The 14,958-nt window shown below is 40.6% G+C and overlaps 1 long non-coding RNA gene across 1 annotated transcript in view; it reads left to right on the top strand.

Annotated features, from left to right (window-relative positions):
- Positions 1-8,047: 8,047 nt before the first annotated feature.
- LOC132330884 (uncharacterized) overlaps positions 8,048-14,958 on the top strand; it is a 36,169-nt gene continuing 29,258 nt past the window's right edge. The window contains exon 1 of the long non-coding RNA XR_009487465.1: positions 8,048-8,193. This is a non-coding gene — a long non-coding RNA (uncharacterized LOC132330884). The remainder of the gene's footprint in view (positions 8,194-14,958) is intronic.

The raw sequence follows: 14,958 nt of genomic DNA, 5'->3' as shown, positions 1-14,958 counted from the left end.
TAATGTACATGTCATATTCTATTTTCTTCCTGTTTTCATTAAAAGTACACCAGTAGGAAAAAAAAAAAAGCAAAATCAACCCAGTGATTTTCTCCCACTCGTTTCCTGCACTCTAAATTTCTGACTCAAAAAACTAGTGAAGCACCAATATGTAAAAGCACTAATACTAGGTTCATCTAAACATTTCCATTCTGAAGGCCCAGTTTCAGTTATTTATTATTTTCATAAACTTTAGCCTTCTTGGCTGAACTTTTTCCAAAGTTGTTCTCTTTCCAAGAGTGACTATTTTAGGAAAGTTTGAGCATGAATCAAGCAAAACCCAAACTTAACAAAAAATACACTTTCCCACCATTTCTCCCAAATCTTGCAGTTTCTTTGGAATAGGTATAATGGCCAGATCTTCTTGGATAAAAGGCTGGTATGTGGCAGATGACAGTCTGTAAATGACATGGTACAGACAGGTACCTTCCAAAGGCCTTTTGAAAACAGATTCAGATTTATCCAAATCATACATGCCTAAAAGTTAATTGCAACTTACAGGCAGCTATCATGTGAACCTAGATATATTGGTCAGGTTTTTTTTCATAAGTACTCAGAGGCAATTTGGCATCATTGGTCTCCTTTTCTCAAATCAAGAAGCTGAGACTTCGGAGAGGGACTCAGTCTAGTTTTCCTTGTGTCCCCTTGGTATTCCTTCCATTCAATTCTTCTCTAATTAGTTCTCTAATTATTCTCCATGATGTAAATTACATGCATTCTTTGTGGAGACAATTCTGTGCAAAGAATAGAGAACAAGTGATGGTAAGACCCTGTATGTGCGGTCTGGGTGTAAATGGAGCACCCATGCAGCAAGCACAGCTATACTGGTAATGAACAGCTGCTTACAGACAAGTGAACACTCAAAGCACTTGCACACAGGGGGATTTTCTTCTCTTTTAGTAAGTCATGGCAAATAAATGTCACTGCTTCCTCATTCACTTAATAACATCAGATCTGAGCACTGAATCATAGCGTGCTCACATGGAATTGAAAATTCTCTCTTGGGCCTCAGCCCAGAATTGCAGGGCTTTTAAAAAGAGTTTAGGAGCGAGTTTGGGGACTCAGATGTCCAACTCCTGCTGGCTTTCAGTAGAGTTCTCAGCCCTTATCCACTGGCCTTCTCTGTCAGGAGGACAAGCCCAGGTAATGTAAGTATCATTAGCTGTGAACACATGAGTAACTCCACTGAAGCTTGGAGTTAAGTATGTGCTTAGGTGCTATGTTGGGTGCATTCTGTTTACACTCCAAAAGCAAGAAGTGATGGGAAAAAATCCCAACCAAGTCAACTTCCCAGCAATGCCAAAATGCCTGACAAAAATACACGCATTTTCTAAATTCTTTGAGAGACCAAGATGAAGATCGGAAAAAGGATTGCTTGACATAAATTCCCAATTCCTTTTAGGGAAGGAGCTCAGAGCTCAGGTTTTGTGTAACCAGCTGCCTCTGATACACTGTTTCAGAAAACCTGCCTTCTTCCTCATCCATGTTCTTTTATAAAGAGACTTTGTGATACAACACATTAAATTATTTCTGAACAGTCTTTGTCAAACACCTCACAGGTATTTCAATTAAGAGGTTGTCATACAAGAGGCACTCACATGGAGAATTTTTTTTGCTAATTAGATTCTTCTCTTACTCTTTGCACACAAACACCCCCAAATTCACTGTGCAGAAGTGGAAATTTCAATTTCTGAGTAAGATAGGGCTGTTATGCCAAAGAATCTGGTAAGCTGTGGAAATGGCAAGCTGTGGTAGTGGTGAATATAATCCCTGTGACAGGGCAGTGAGTTACTGTGATGTATGGCAGGGATGGTGCTGTAGATCTGTACCTAAGGAGAATCAAACGGATTTTTCATGTGGGCTTCGTAGATATTTGCTGACAAGCCAGGATGATCAGGAATGATCAGGAATCCTGGGTTCCAGCCAAGATTATTTAAAGATAGGATGTTTTGGAGGTCACAGTCCATTTCAGCACCTCATTCTTGTCTTTGTTCTTCCTCTAACCTCATTTTCTTAAACCAAACTGCCTCTGGCCTGATCTTTCCAGGATGTTGCTCTTCCTGGACTTGCCTAAACAAAGGCAGGGATCTACTCAAGCCCATTTAAACTTCAAGACTTCCAAAGACCAGACTTGCTGGCTGACTGCTTTGTCCCTTGATGAAGCCCCTGCACCGACCTAAGCCCCATTCTGCTTGGTAAAGATGTTTCACAAGATCCTCCTAAGACATCAAAGCTCTCAGCAAGAGCTCCACTGCTGCAGGTTAAACCATGTGTTGCTTGGTACTGGTAGACCCCAGAAACTTCAGCCCCTGGGCAGATTTTTGCTCTGGTTTGTGCCTAAAATATGGCCTGTCCTTTTCCAGTTTGTGCTCCTGTTGCTCCTTGGCTCCTCTTTGCAACGACAGTCTCCTTGGCAGGATTAATCAGAATGCTTTAGTCTTCTTCTACAAAGAAAGGGAGGGGTCATTTGTTGAACATATACAGTGCTTTGCTTTTTGGCATGGGCCACAGTTAGTGTTCTGTTGCTCTTTTCTAGAGAAAGAAAACAAGAGGTCTGTGTATGAGGCAAACAGATCTCCTGGTCTAACCATACACAAAGATCAGACCAGCAGCCCAATGACCATAGAATCATGAAATCATATGAATGCTTTGGGTTCCAAGGGAGCCTAAAGATCATCTGGCTCCAACTCCCCTGCAGTGGATAGGGACACCTTCCACTGGACCAGATTGCTCAGAGCACCATCCAACTTGACCTTGAACACTTCCAAGGATGGGGCATCCACAATTTTTCTGGGCAGCCTGTTCCAGTGCCTCACCCTCACAGCAGAGAATTTTTTTCCCAATATCTAACTAACTTAAACATACTCTTTTTCAGTTTGAAGCCATTCCTCCAGAGTCCTGTCCCTACACACTCTTGTAAATAATCTCTTTTGCTCTTGTAAATAGTTTCTCTAATGATCTACTTACTACCATCAAAGTTGCCTTGTAAAAATGCTGGGGGGAAGCTGGATGTGTTGAAAGGAATGGGGCAAGAATTAGCTTAGTGTTACTTAAATATTCTGTCAGACCACCTAAGCCTGATCTGGATACACAGCTCCTGTGTCCATTCCTCCTATTCAGTGAAACTTTTTTTAGTTCAGGCTCTCTCCAGGTTGTGTAAAGTCTTGTCCAAAAAATATATTCCCTCAGTGCAGGGCTTAGAAAGGAGAAAATTGGCACTTTCCATGCCACACCTGTTCAGCAGAGAGAGCACTTTGATCTCTGTGGCTACCCATCTAACAGCCCCATGGAGCAATAAACCCATACACTCTTTTTCTTTTTTTTTTTTTTTTTTCTCTTTTTAATATATCTGCCAAAAGAGGGGGGGAAAAAGTGAAAGGAAAAAAAGCAGCCATTCCAGGAAGGAGCTGAAGTCTATAAAGTGATCTTTCACTCTCTATTGCAAAGCTCTTGCTAGTCAGCACCACCACAGATCTATCAGAATATTTTTGGTAACAAGCTTTTGAAAAGCTGAATTTAAAATAAGAAGTGGGAAGTGGGAAGGGAGGCAGGGGGGAGTGTCTTCAAACCAAATGCCACGACTGCTCACAAGGCACTCCATAATTCAAAACTGGGTACCCTCAGGCACGCTATGCATGCATTTATATTTTCAAGAGAACAGTCCCACAATGCAAACACTGTGAGTGGTTTTGCCTAAAGGATTTTGTAGGATTTATGCACATGGGGGCTCTTGTCACTTGTAAGTAGAGGTCAGGAACCTGCCTGGGTGGAGAAGGCAGAGTCAGTGCTTTCCTGAAATCCCTCCTTGTGCCAGGAAATAATCACCACACCCACAGCCACTACATTTGAGCCAAGGTGTTTCAGGGACACAGTCTGTCATATAGGGCACGCCCGTGGAAAAAAGCTTTATAAACCATATCCCGTTTCTTTAATCTTCCATTCCTTGTCGCTTAAAGAAATTTTAAAAATAAAATTAAAAATCAATGTAGCTGCTTCCGAGAGAAAAGAAAAGAAGTTTCTGTCCAATATCCTAAAGTAAAAGATCAAAAAACAAACTTTAATTTTTCACATATTCCAGATTTCTCAAGATGGGTTTTATTTCCACTGGGTTAAATGAAAGGTAATGAAATTTTGACCATGGTGGCATAAATCAAATTTTTTGAGGGAGTGAAGGGGTAAGGAGGAGAAAAAAGAACAGCCTGAGAGGCTACAATATCAAGTGTTTCTTGTAAAAATATAGAACTAAATTTGTTTCTGTTAGGCATCTTAATCTGTGATTTATTATCAGTTCAAGAACTCCACAATTTTTTTATTAGAGCTGAATGGACTTGAAACTGCCATTGCTAAATAAAAAGGCTAATTGTGTTTTACTGCTCCATTTCAAGTACAATTCTATCTTGGCGCCAAAGATCAGGCACCAAGAGAGAAAAAATGACACACTTTATTTAAAATAATTGCAGTGAAAAAATTGTGTGGTTTTCTTTTGGCTGTGGTAACTGAACATTTTTTTATGAATGAAAATCCTAACCAATTGTCTTGTCAATAGGACCTGTCTTGTATCCTTTTGGCTCAGAAAATATCCAGAATTGGTTTATTTTATAGCTTATAAAATGTTCTGAATTTTTGGACATCTTATTTTCATTTTGAAAACTCTGTCTGAGAGTTTTGTCATGCATACCTAAATATGTCTCATTTCAAGTGGAGGCCAGTGATGTCTCAGAATGGGTAGGTAAAACAGACACGCACAGAAGTCATCAGAGCCAGTGTCAAGCAGTGAGTGCAGATCACACCAGCATTTCCCCAACTGCAAATGGCAAGCCAATCCACATGCTGCAACCAAAATTGTTCTCTAAAAAAATGCCTGCAGGCATTTGATGAGCCAGTCTATAGAATTGTGACTAGACCTTGGCTTTAAAAATAGGAATTTGCCACTTTGTGCGATGGCCACATGTGCCTGGGGGGGGAAAGAACAGGATGTCTCTCATCCTCTCTACTACTCAGCCATCAAGGGACAGCACCATTTGTCACAGGAGCCAGTGGGCAGCACCTGGTCGTGTCTATAAAAGACTTGAGCTGATAGGTCTTAGGTTCAGAGGACTGGAAGTTCTAGAGAAGCTTTGCAAAGAGACAATTATTCTGTAGTGCATGGACTCAATACAGATTGGCTTCCTGATGCTGGATTCATGCTCCTGGGAACATGGTCAAACAAAGGGCATGTGTGTGTGTGAGTCTGGGGTTGGTTTGGGGGCACTGGAGAGCTGAGGAAGGAGGAGCACCAGGTTTGCCAAAGGCAGAGATGAGGAGACCCCTCAGTGCTGTGGGGACATAAAACAGCTTCTGCAGCCACTTGAGCATCAGAGCAGGGCTGCTCAGCTTCCATATCTAGGGGCCCAGGAGTTACAGACTGAGCTTATCCCAACCCCTTCCTCAGGTGCCAAGCAATGCAGCATGAAATCTTGGCCTAGCTTTGTCCCATTGCCCTGCAGTTGTTTGTGATGCTGCTCTACAGTGCCTCACCCACAAGATATATAACCTGACAGTTACATTCCATTTCCTAAGCTGGAACAATGAAGGCTTTTATTCCAAAGCTGTCAGTCTCTTGGACTTTTCTGGTATTTTTAAGGCATTGTGCACAACGAACTGTATTTCTAGCTATAGTAGATGACATTTGTAGTAACAGATTCTGTAAAAAGAGATAGGCAATATCATGTAAGAAAAAGACAATAAGACGATACCATTACAGACCCCAATTCTGTCTCTGCTTGTCAAACATGGCAAGTTGCTCAACAGAGTTAAGTACCTCACTTTCACTCTGTGGAGTGGAGTAATAAGGGAGAATACTTCAATGTCATTCTTATTTGTAAAATTTTTCAAGATCCCTGGATGACAAGATATTACATAAATCATAGCATTTTATTTTCAAATGTTCTCGTTGAGATAGCAGGTTTTGTAGGTAACTTGTATTTTGTTGTGTCAAAATATAACTGTGCTAAATGCCAGTAGTTTTTTAAAACAGTGCTGTAGCCAGAATTCATCTATGTCTGCTACCATTCTTCTTGCAAAAAAGTGCAAGTATAGCTAAACAATGCTTTTCTTTTAAACAGCTGGATGCATTTGTCTTCTGGATATATGCGACATTGACTATACAGTTATTCCTGGAACTAGGTAGCAACATTTCTAAGCTTTGTGAGAAATGCAGGGTGTCAGAGCATTTGAACCTGTATCTGCAATGTTTGGTGTGAAGCACAGAGACAGCTCCAAAATCCATTGAACTTAATCTGAGTCCTTTCATTTACTTCACTTTCTATAGAATAAGACCCATAAAATTTAGTTTATTGTATGCACTACAATTTTAACATTTTCTGAGTTAACATTAATGGCAGTAATGGCAAACAGCTGAGGTAACTTCTCTTCTGGGGGAACTGCTTTCCAGCTATTGCTCTATTCCTTGAAAATAGCTATCACCATTTTTTATCAGCCTTTTTATATGTATGAACAAAAGTGTTAGGGACACTTTATAGTGCCAGAATCTTGTGAACTAATTTTTTCAGGAGCTGATACAGAAACATCATATGGTTTTATTTTAGTCAATAATAGAATTATGTGGGTGAGTTAGTGTTTATGTCTTTGGCTTGCAAGATGTTGTCCACTTGACATGTCGTATGAAGGAAACTAATTTGATGCTTTTCCTCTCTAAGGTAATCATTTAGATGGGGTGGGGGTTACATTTTCTTTTTTTTAAAGCAACCAAAAAAAAACCTCCCCTGGTAATTACTTAGCAACTTTCTGATAAAAATCCATGCTCTTAAAATATGGATTTGAAAATAGAGCAGTGCACAGCACTGAAAATCCAACTTCTAGAAAAAAAATTGCTCCAGTTCAGACATTTTACTGCACTGTCACATTTTCCACAAGATTTATAACTAGCACTTTGTAAGACTCTGGCACCTGATCTGAATACTGAGCATTTACAAAGTTGTCCCTGAGGATATTTTTGATCAGCCTTGAAGTGCCAGGAGTACATGAGGTCCGAACTGCAGTTCCCATGCCACAATGAGCTCTGAGCATGGTGGCTAAACCTGAGCAGAACTGCAGTCATTGAAAAATGGGACTACAAAAAGAAAACATGGGGATAAAATGAAGCCTTGAATTGGCAGTGCTGGCTTAAAGCTAGTTTCTTATTTTTTTCTGAATTACACCTGTTCAGTTGTGTTGCCTTATGGAGTTACGTGGGTACAGCCCAGATGAGAATTTGGCCTTGTCTGACTCGCACCATGACTTGGGCTAAACTCTCACATCAGTTCCACGGGGCGGGCCCAGGGAAGTGGCAGAAATGAGGGATTATCTTGGCCACAGAGCAAAAGTGCTGGATGTTTCCATATTTCAAACAGTGTTTTGCATCAGCTGCACAGAGCGTCTGTGCTGTGGCAAACCAATCTCTGGGAGGGCAGTGTCCCTGACTCCGACAGGGATATTTCCAGCCAGTTCCCCACTACAATGCTAGAGATTCTACTAAAACTGCCTGAAATTAAAGCCAGATGAGATGTACAATTCATTCCACTCCTTAGGTGAGAAAAAAATGAATGCTTAAACCTTTCAAGTTTCAGAGGCACCTGGGAGAAGGCTTAGGGTTTAGCATTATATCAGCACATGCTCCGGTTCAGCCAGTGTTGAATCCTGAATGAAAACAACCGTGCTCCTGCTCACAGCATGGATTAAGGATGATCCCTGACAAATTAAAAATATGTGGCAGTCATTGCTTTCTTATGGTGTGTTTTCTAAAATTTAATGGAATCATGGCTGGCATTGTTTTGAGGCCACCAGAGTTTGAAGTGATTAAAAGCTTAGAGGAAAAAATCAGAAATACAGATAGATGAATAGTGGTCAGGCTTCTCTGCCCTGCTCTCAGACGTCATTTGGGTGAGGTAACACCAGTGCAATGTGTTTGCTTTTATAGGAGGCACCTGTCACTGCAGTGCTCTGTGCCACAGGTACTGGGTGGCAGCTCAGCACTGGCTTCCCACAGTCAGAAAACACATGTGTGACACGCAGGTTGGCTGGAGACGTGCAGGCAGCTTCAAACATGGCAGAACCTGATGTTTTCCTCTACCACATACCAGCTTCCTGAGTCCAAGTCATTCTTCCAGGATCCAGGTAAAGTAGCTGGATTGCATTTTTGTAGGAGGTTGCCTGAGAGCACAATCTAGACTTTCTTACCATAAATCTGAATTAACACGGTTCAGTTAAAAGCACGATAAAAAGTACTCCTAATTTCTCTCTAACCAGGGAGTCACTCAAACTTCTCCCATTAATTTCAGTGGGGGGTGGGTATATGCATAAAAATTTGTAGTATCTTGATTTTGATTTCTGTCTTCTCTGGCAGAAAGGAGAGAAAGGAGAGAAAACTCGTTGCATGCACTCAAGCACACTTCTCTACAGAGCAAGTCAGAGCAGGAGTCTCTCTGAAATTTATCTGCCTGCCAGTGTCAGAGCTGCAACATATTTTTGCATACTGTGGGTGCAAATAAAAACTTCTTGGTGTCTATATAATAGGACACAGCAAATTTACTTTATTTTCTGTACTGGTTCTCTTTGCATATTTAGAGAAGGAAAATAATCTCACATTCAGGAGACAAAAAGCCGTAGGGGTATGGAAACATTGGTTTGCTGGGTGTTTACAAGCTGAACTGTTATTCTTGTTTTTAAAAAGTTGCCTGAAAAAAGCATTGCCCTGTAGTATCTGGTTTTAGTAGAGACTGTTTGGTATCTTCTTAGGTAAGAAAATGCTTTGCCTAACTATTGGGAATTGTGTGAAATAACACGGCCATGATGACATGGGGTGCTATAATGCAGTTATTGATAAGAGTCTGGAACACATATCCTAATGACTCATAATGATCTTCCCAAAGACATGGTTTGTGATAAGAAACAATGATTTAAACAAATTTACAAGTTAGGGGATATTCTTCAGGGGTGAGACATCTCGTTTTATGCACAGCCTTGCCCTGAATCTTGTGTTTCACGCTGTGTATGTGAACCACTTCAGTTGTGATGCCTCAGGGAGGCCGGATGTCTCCTGCCATTCCCTTGAGTGTAGTCCTTGGAAAAGACTCAAACAGGTCAGCTGACAACATGCCTGGAAGGAAGCAAGTCTGTATTCCTCCTTCCTCTCTGTTGTACAGCTCAAGGAGTGCAGCCCTTGCATTCTTACAAACATCAGAAATGCAGTTCTACTCCATCCTGACAGCAGCTGTAAGGGTTGTCTGCCTGTGCCTCACTCCTGCTGATCAAGGGCTGCACTCTATGGCGAGGCTCAGTGCTCCACCTGAGACATTTCTCCTTAAACATTTCCTCTTAAAATAGCGCTCACCTTTGGCATTCTGTGGGCTAGCCTACGCTATTTGTCTTCAGATGGAGAACAGTTCAGACCTTCACCATTGCTCTGATTAGGATTAGGTCTAGATGTAAACAGCAAAGATTAAATGTAAGTATTCATATTGGTGTCAATAGTTATCTTTCATAACAGGGGCCCTTGTTAAGTACTCAGGAACTTTCATGCTTGGTGCTGTCCAATACCTTTGTACCAACTTCTGAGTAGCAGCCAGTCAAGCAGAAGAAATAACTCTTTCAATCAGTTTTTCACTTTTCAGCTAAATAGCTGTAGTAGAAGCTAAAAACAGGGTTTGAGTATCTCTATCGGGGGCTTAAGTACATGTACTTAAGTACATGTACTTAAGTACATTCAGCATTTTTTGAGTATGGTATTTTTCTCAAACAGAGTTCTGTAAAAATGGTATTTTCTTACCCAGTAGTTTGCTCAAAGCTCATCTTCAGTCGACCATGGCCAACTTCCTCCTGCTAAGAAAAAACACTTTTCTTGTTCTGTGAGCTTTGATAGAGGAGGATTCATTTCCTTTCACTGGTACAATGAATTGCTAAGATACATTGCCATATTTTGGTTCTGTTAATGTGATTTAGATATAAACTTGATAGGAGACTATTAGTCCTGCAGTAAGATGCGCTCTTTCTCTAAATACAAATATGTATACCTCAGGATAAAAAGTCTTAGTAAGGTTATTATTGTGGTTTTTGCTGCCTGCAGCATTGTTCTATGTCTCTGGAGTCTCCTACTCTGCAAGACACGGAACAGAGACTTGTCTGGACCAAAGATATTCCAAGCTCTGTATTGATCAAAAGAAGTTGGAAACAAAATAAGGCTGGGAGTGATATTTCATGATTGGTTCATGAAATATGTGAAGATTTATTACCTCAGGAAGGAGTCATTCACTTCTTGATAGAGGCTGAAAAGCAACAGCTACTTAAAACTGAGATTGCATTGAGTCAGAATTCCAAAAAAATACCTGGAACTTGTTTCATAAGTAAAAGTAGGAGGGGGTCATGTAGGAAGGAACGAAATAAAAATCCATCTTAAAAACTACGTGAATAATGACAGAGAGCCTAAAAAGAATGAGAAGAAGTCTAATCAGCAGAGAATGCAGCATCTTAAGAGGTCAAAGTGCAGAAATTAAGTACAAAAACTGCCAAAAGTCAAGTTGTGTTAGACCTTTCAGAGGAAACTGAAAAAAATAGAATAAAAAAATTGTCCATGTAGCTAGGAATTGAGTGCAAAAGAAGCACGGGAACAGCCATGCACTAGGCCAGGGTGGAGATTAATAGTGATATTTCCTAAAACTGACACACGGGGCCTTTTGCTTCCCTTTGTGCACAATGACACTGACAATGGAGAGAGACACACTATGCCCATAGGGAATTAGTCATATGATGCTAGAAATGGAATTCAAAGTGCCACATCAAACTTGCTTTAGAGGGGACAGGTTACTCTCCACTCCAGAAATTTTGTGGAAACAGCACAAGAAATCATCAAATCCTTAGAAATCCCCCTCTGGGACACTTGAGACAGAAGACATGACTAAAGAACGTCATACCCAAATGTCAAAATGAAATAACTAGAGGAGAAGCTCGTTTGGTGATCATGGGGTCATTTATTTTTCAACCATTTGCAAATCTGTAGAACAGATTTTGTAGAAAAGAAGAAAGATAAGCTGGAAAATGGAAAACACCATTTTTAGTCTGGTTTGGTCATAGTCTGGTCATGCCAGACTAACATAATAGCTTTCTTCAGGATGACTGCTTTTCCTAGACAAAGGAAATACAGTGTTCTGAATTCAGTAAAACAGTTGGTTTGGTGCCATGTGAGAAAGCGTCTGCATAGGTAAGGAAAAGGGGAATTAGGAGAGAAATGTAAGATGGCTCAAAAACTGGTTAAAGAGATGACAGCACTCTGTGTCAAGAGAGAAGGTATTGAGCTGGAGATAGGCTATTACTGGAGTTCCTCAAGGAGTGGTTTTGGCTCAAAAGGTAGGAGTGGGCTTATGAAATGTGTTGATGACACAAAGTTGGAAGGCACTGTCAATTCAGAGGAGGACTAGAATACCATGCAGAGAAAGCTGGATGAACATGAGGACAGAAGTAATAGAAATGGAATGAAAGTGAATAGCACTGCAAAATCCAGCCCTTCAGGATGAATAACAGTAATTTCTGTTGGAAACAAAGGAGAAGAGGGACGTGTGCCTGTACATTTAAATGCAGAATGATGATTATCCCCATGTTGGATGCAATTGTGATCTTAGGATGCAGCAGGTGAAATATTTGTATGGCAGTTGTAAGACAGTTTCAAGGCTTCATGTGAAATGCGATATATGATTCTGATTACTTGTGTTCAAGAAAAAAGGTATTTAATCAGGAACAGCGTTTTGAAAATAGACAAAAAGCTTGAGTACCTATTTCAAAAGGATGATTATGGACACAAACAAAAATTGCTGCAAAGTAGGTCACTAGAGCGACCTAGTTTGAGAACTGAAAGCTGTGCAGTCACATCAATAGCCTGCCCAGGCTGCTGGAATAAATTGTCAGAGCCAAATGCAACTTTATTTCTTCTAAGGCTTCAGCTAGTGGGATTACAGTGTGGCTCTGCTGCTTAGAGGACACACCACCTTAATGACATTGATTTATTCAATCCAGTAACTCAAGTATGAGCATCAATTATATTACTTCTTTATTTGCATCAATTAGTGGAAAACTAATGAGGATAAAGAGACCAGCCACACGAGACTGTGGAGATAACATGGATATAACATCCATCAATTTAGTCTGTAAATAAGGTTTCTAAGAACCAGGTAAGTCAGACACCGAAGCACGGAAGGGGGAAAACACCCCACCTACCTGTACATTCAGACTGCTTGGTAAATTGGTGAGACTGTGAAAGAGAAGTAGCAGAGTCTGGACTCAGTTACCTGTAGGGATTTTTTCCATCCTAACCCCACCCAAACAGTTCAGGCCAGAACATCATACAGTTCATCATACATCAACATCATCAACAATTATTTGAAGCCAGTGGATCCACTCTACTCTACATTACCTGAGAATTTGTTTGTTTCTTTTCATGATTTAGTAGGATTTGTTATCTGGTGCTTCTATGTGGATAAATAGTGGCACTAGCAGATGAATAAACTCAAGTGTGGAATAAACCCTCAAAACAGAAGAGAGGAAAAATTATGGGGAGATGTGTCCAGCCCTCAGTCAGAAAAGTATACTAGGCTAGTAACAAATGACAAACCCAGCTGATGTAGCATAATTCATCAAGAGCATTCCTACTGGGAGGAAGCCAAGACAGCCAAGGAAAAGGTCACACTTCTGAGGAATCTGTCCACTCCCAGGACCAGCATCTTTCCCAAGGCATTTGGAGGGGGGGGCTCTTTCACCACCAAACCAAAATTCACCCAAAAGACCAACAATACAAAGAGGCAGGGCTTGTGGAGAAGTGTCCACAAACTCCTACTGCTGATATATCTCGAGTGCTGATTCTTACAGGTGATGTTGCTGCTATTCCTCTTGGCCCCTACCTGTTGAGGGAACTTTGAACCAGTTGGTCTTATCTCCCAATCCCTTAGTACTGAGAGGAGGAGCAAAGAATAGTGAAAAGAAAATAACTTTAGCCATGGTTTCTAACAGATTCTGATTTGGCTCCCATCATCATGAGAGATGGTGAAGAGAGGGATAGCCAGCAGCACCCTTAACAGCACTTAACACATAGTGATGTGCTCACCGTTGACTTTTGTGAACTCAGCTCAGCAGGAGCACTGGTCACTCCTCATTAGGGCCATCCTTTACTCCAGAATTATAAAGAGGTCAGAATCAGACTCAGTGAATAGGTTAAACATGAGACAACTCTTTCTGATCAATCTTATTTCATTCATGACTTGAACTCTGAGATGCAAAAGGAAGGAACTGATAGTGTTACTTTCATTGGATCTGGTGTTCATACCAGTTTTATAGGAGTGATATCTCGTAATCCTGCTGAATAGAAAGGTAAGAAAGCCCCGAAGCAGAGTGTACCCTGTGATTCTGGAAATGGCATCAGAGGACTTCAAAGTCTTCAAGAATCTTACTCACATGCCAGTGAGAAAAAGAAAATACCCCTTAGCAAATAAATGAAGAAATTTTACTGATGAATGTCAAGAACAATTAAAACTCTGGGTCCAGCCCATTTATACAGTCTCAAAGAACAGAGAATTGAATCCATGTCATGTACTGACTGGTCCCACAGGATTATCCTTCACCCACTGAGGAAAGTTACTTCAATTGTTCTGTGAAAGCATTTCATTGTTCTCTGTGGCAAGATGCTTTCTTCACTCCACATCTGCACTGAAATCCCTGAATACAGGTTTTTCATGCCCAGTTATGTTCTCATGCTGTAACTGTAGTTTAGTTTCCAAAGTGCAACACATGCTGGGAGAATTGGCACAAATCCCCTGCCTTCAGACAATAGGTGGATGTTAGAGTTTACAATTAATTATGGAGAGTCTGTTCCATATCTATCAATTAATGAAATTGTCACTTTAAATAATGGTTAACATTAAATTACTGACCAATTACCCCAATGCTTCTTTAATTACAAGTATCTGAAATAACTAAATCAATGCATAGGGGGAGAAGAATCCCAGCTTCAGTCCACTTGGGACACAGTCCTTGCAAGATACTTCAGGATCTTTCCAGAGGAATAATTATTGCTCTCTGGAGTTGTTCTAGCAATAGTTATCCATAAGTGAGACAGGGAAGGTTGTTCTGTCATTCTATATAAGCAGAAATTACAATTGTGGAAGCTCAATTCTACAAAGAAACTGGCAATCACCAGATCAGTAATGATCTGTACCTGGGTTTCATGCCCTTCCTTGGATCTCATGCCTCTGTCTGATATAGATGTAGGTCTCACTACATCTGTTTGGAAAACAGCATTTTAGTCAGCCTAACAGTAGCCCAACTGTGGTGCTATATGTCAAGACATAGAAAAAAAAAGGTTAAGAACTATGCAGAACCTGCAAGCCTCTATCTGACACCTTGTTCCCATTACACAGTATTTATGTGTAGCTTTTATGGTGGAGACAGCATTTTGGCTTGGCAAAAAAACTAGAATTTTTGCCACAAAATAAATTCTTACAGCTGATTTCCAGCTTGCCTTTTAAAATTGTGCAGATTTTACGTATTATGCACCTCTGGAGTTGTACAGTGACTAATAGTGTTACAGTATCATTTCAATTGTAAATCAACGTGAGGTACCTCCAAATGGCAAATGAAGTCCATTCAAAGCATTCAGACCTTGACCAGCCAGAAATTATCAGTCCAAGAAAATACCATACCACACCACACCACATCCTCAATTTTACTTTTGTTTGGGCTATGAATGCATGTTCTGCTTCTCATAACACTGCACTGACAGATCTTTTTTCACCTGTGTGGGTTTTCACAGAGCCTTGAGACATAGCAGGGAAAGCCATGTGCTCAACCTCTTTTCTTCCCAGGGTAAATTTCTTCAGACAGATGTCCCTTTCCTTTCAGGAG

Source organism: Haemorhous mexicanus, chromosome 1, assembly GCF_027477595.1.
Source record: "Haemorhous mexicanus isolate bHaeMex1 chromosome 1, bHaeMex1.pri, whole genome shotgun sequence".
NCBI classification, from domain to species: Eukaryota; Metazoa; Chordata; class Aves; order Passeriformes; family Fringillidae; genus Haemorhous; species Haemorhous mexicanus.
Note: the sequence above shows the minus strand (reverse complement) of the source record. Positions and strands in the feature narration are given on the sequence as shown.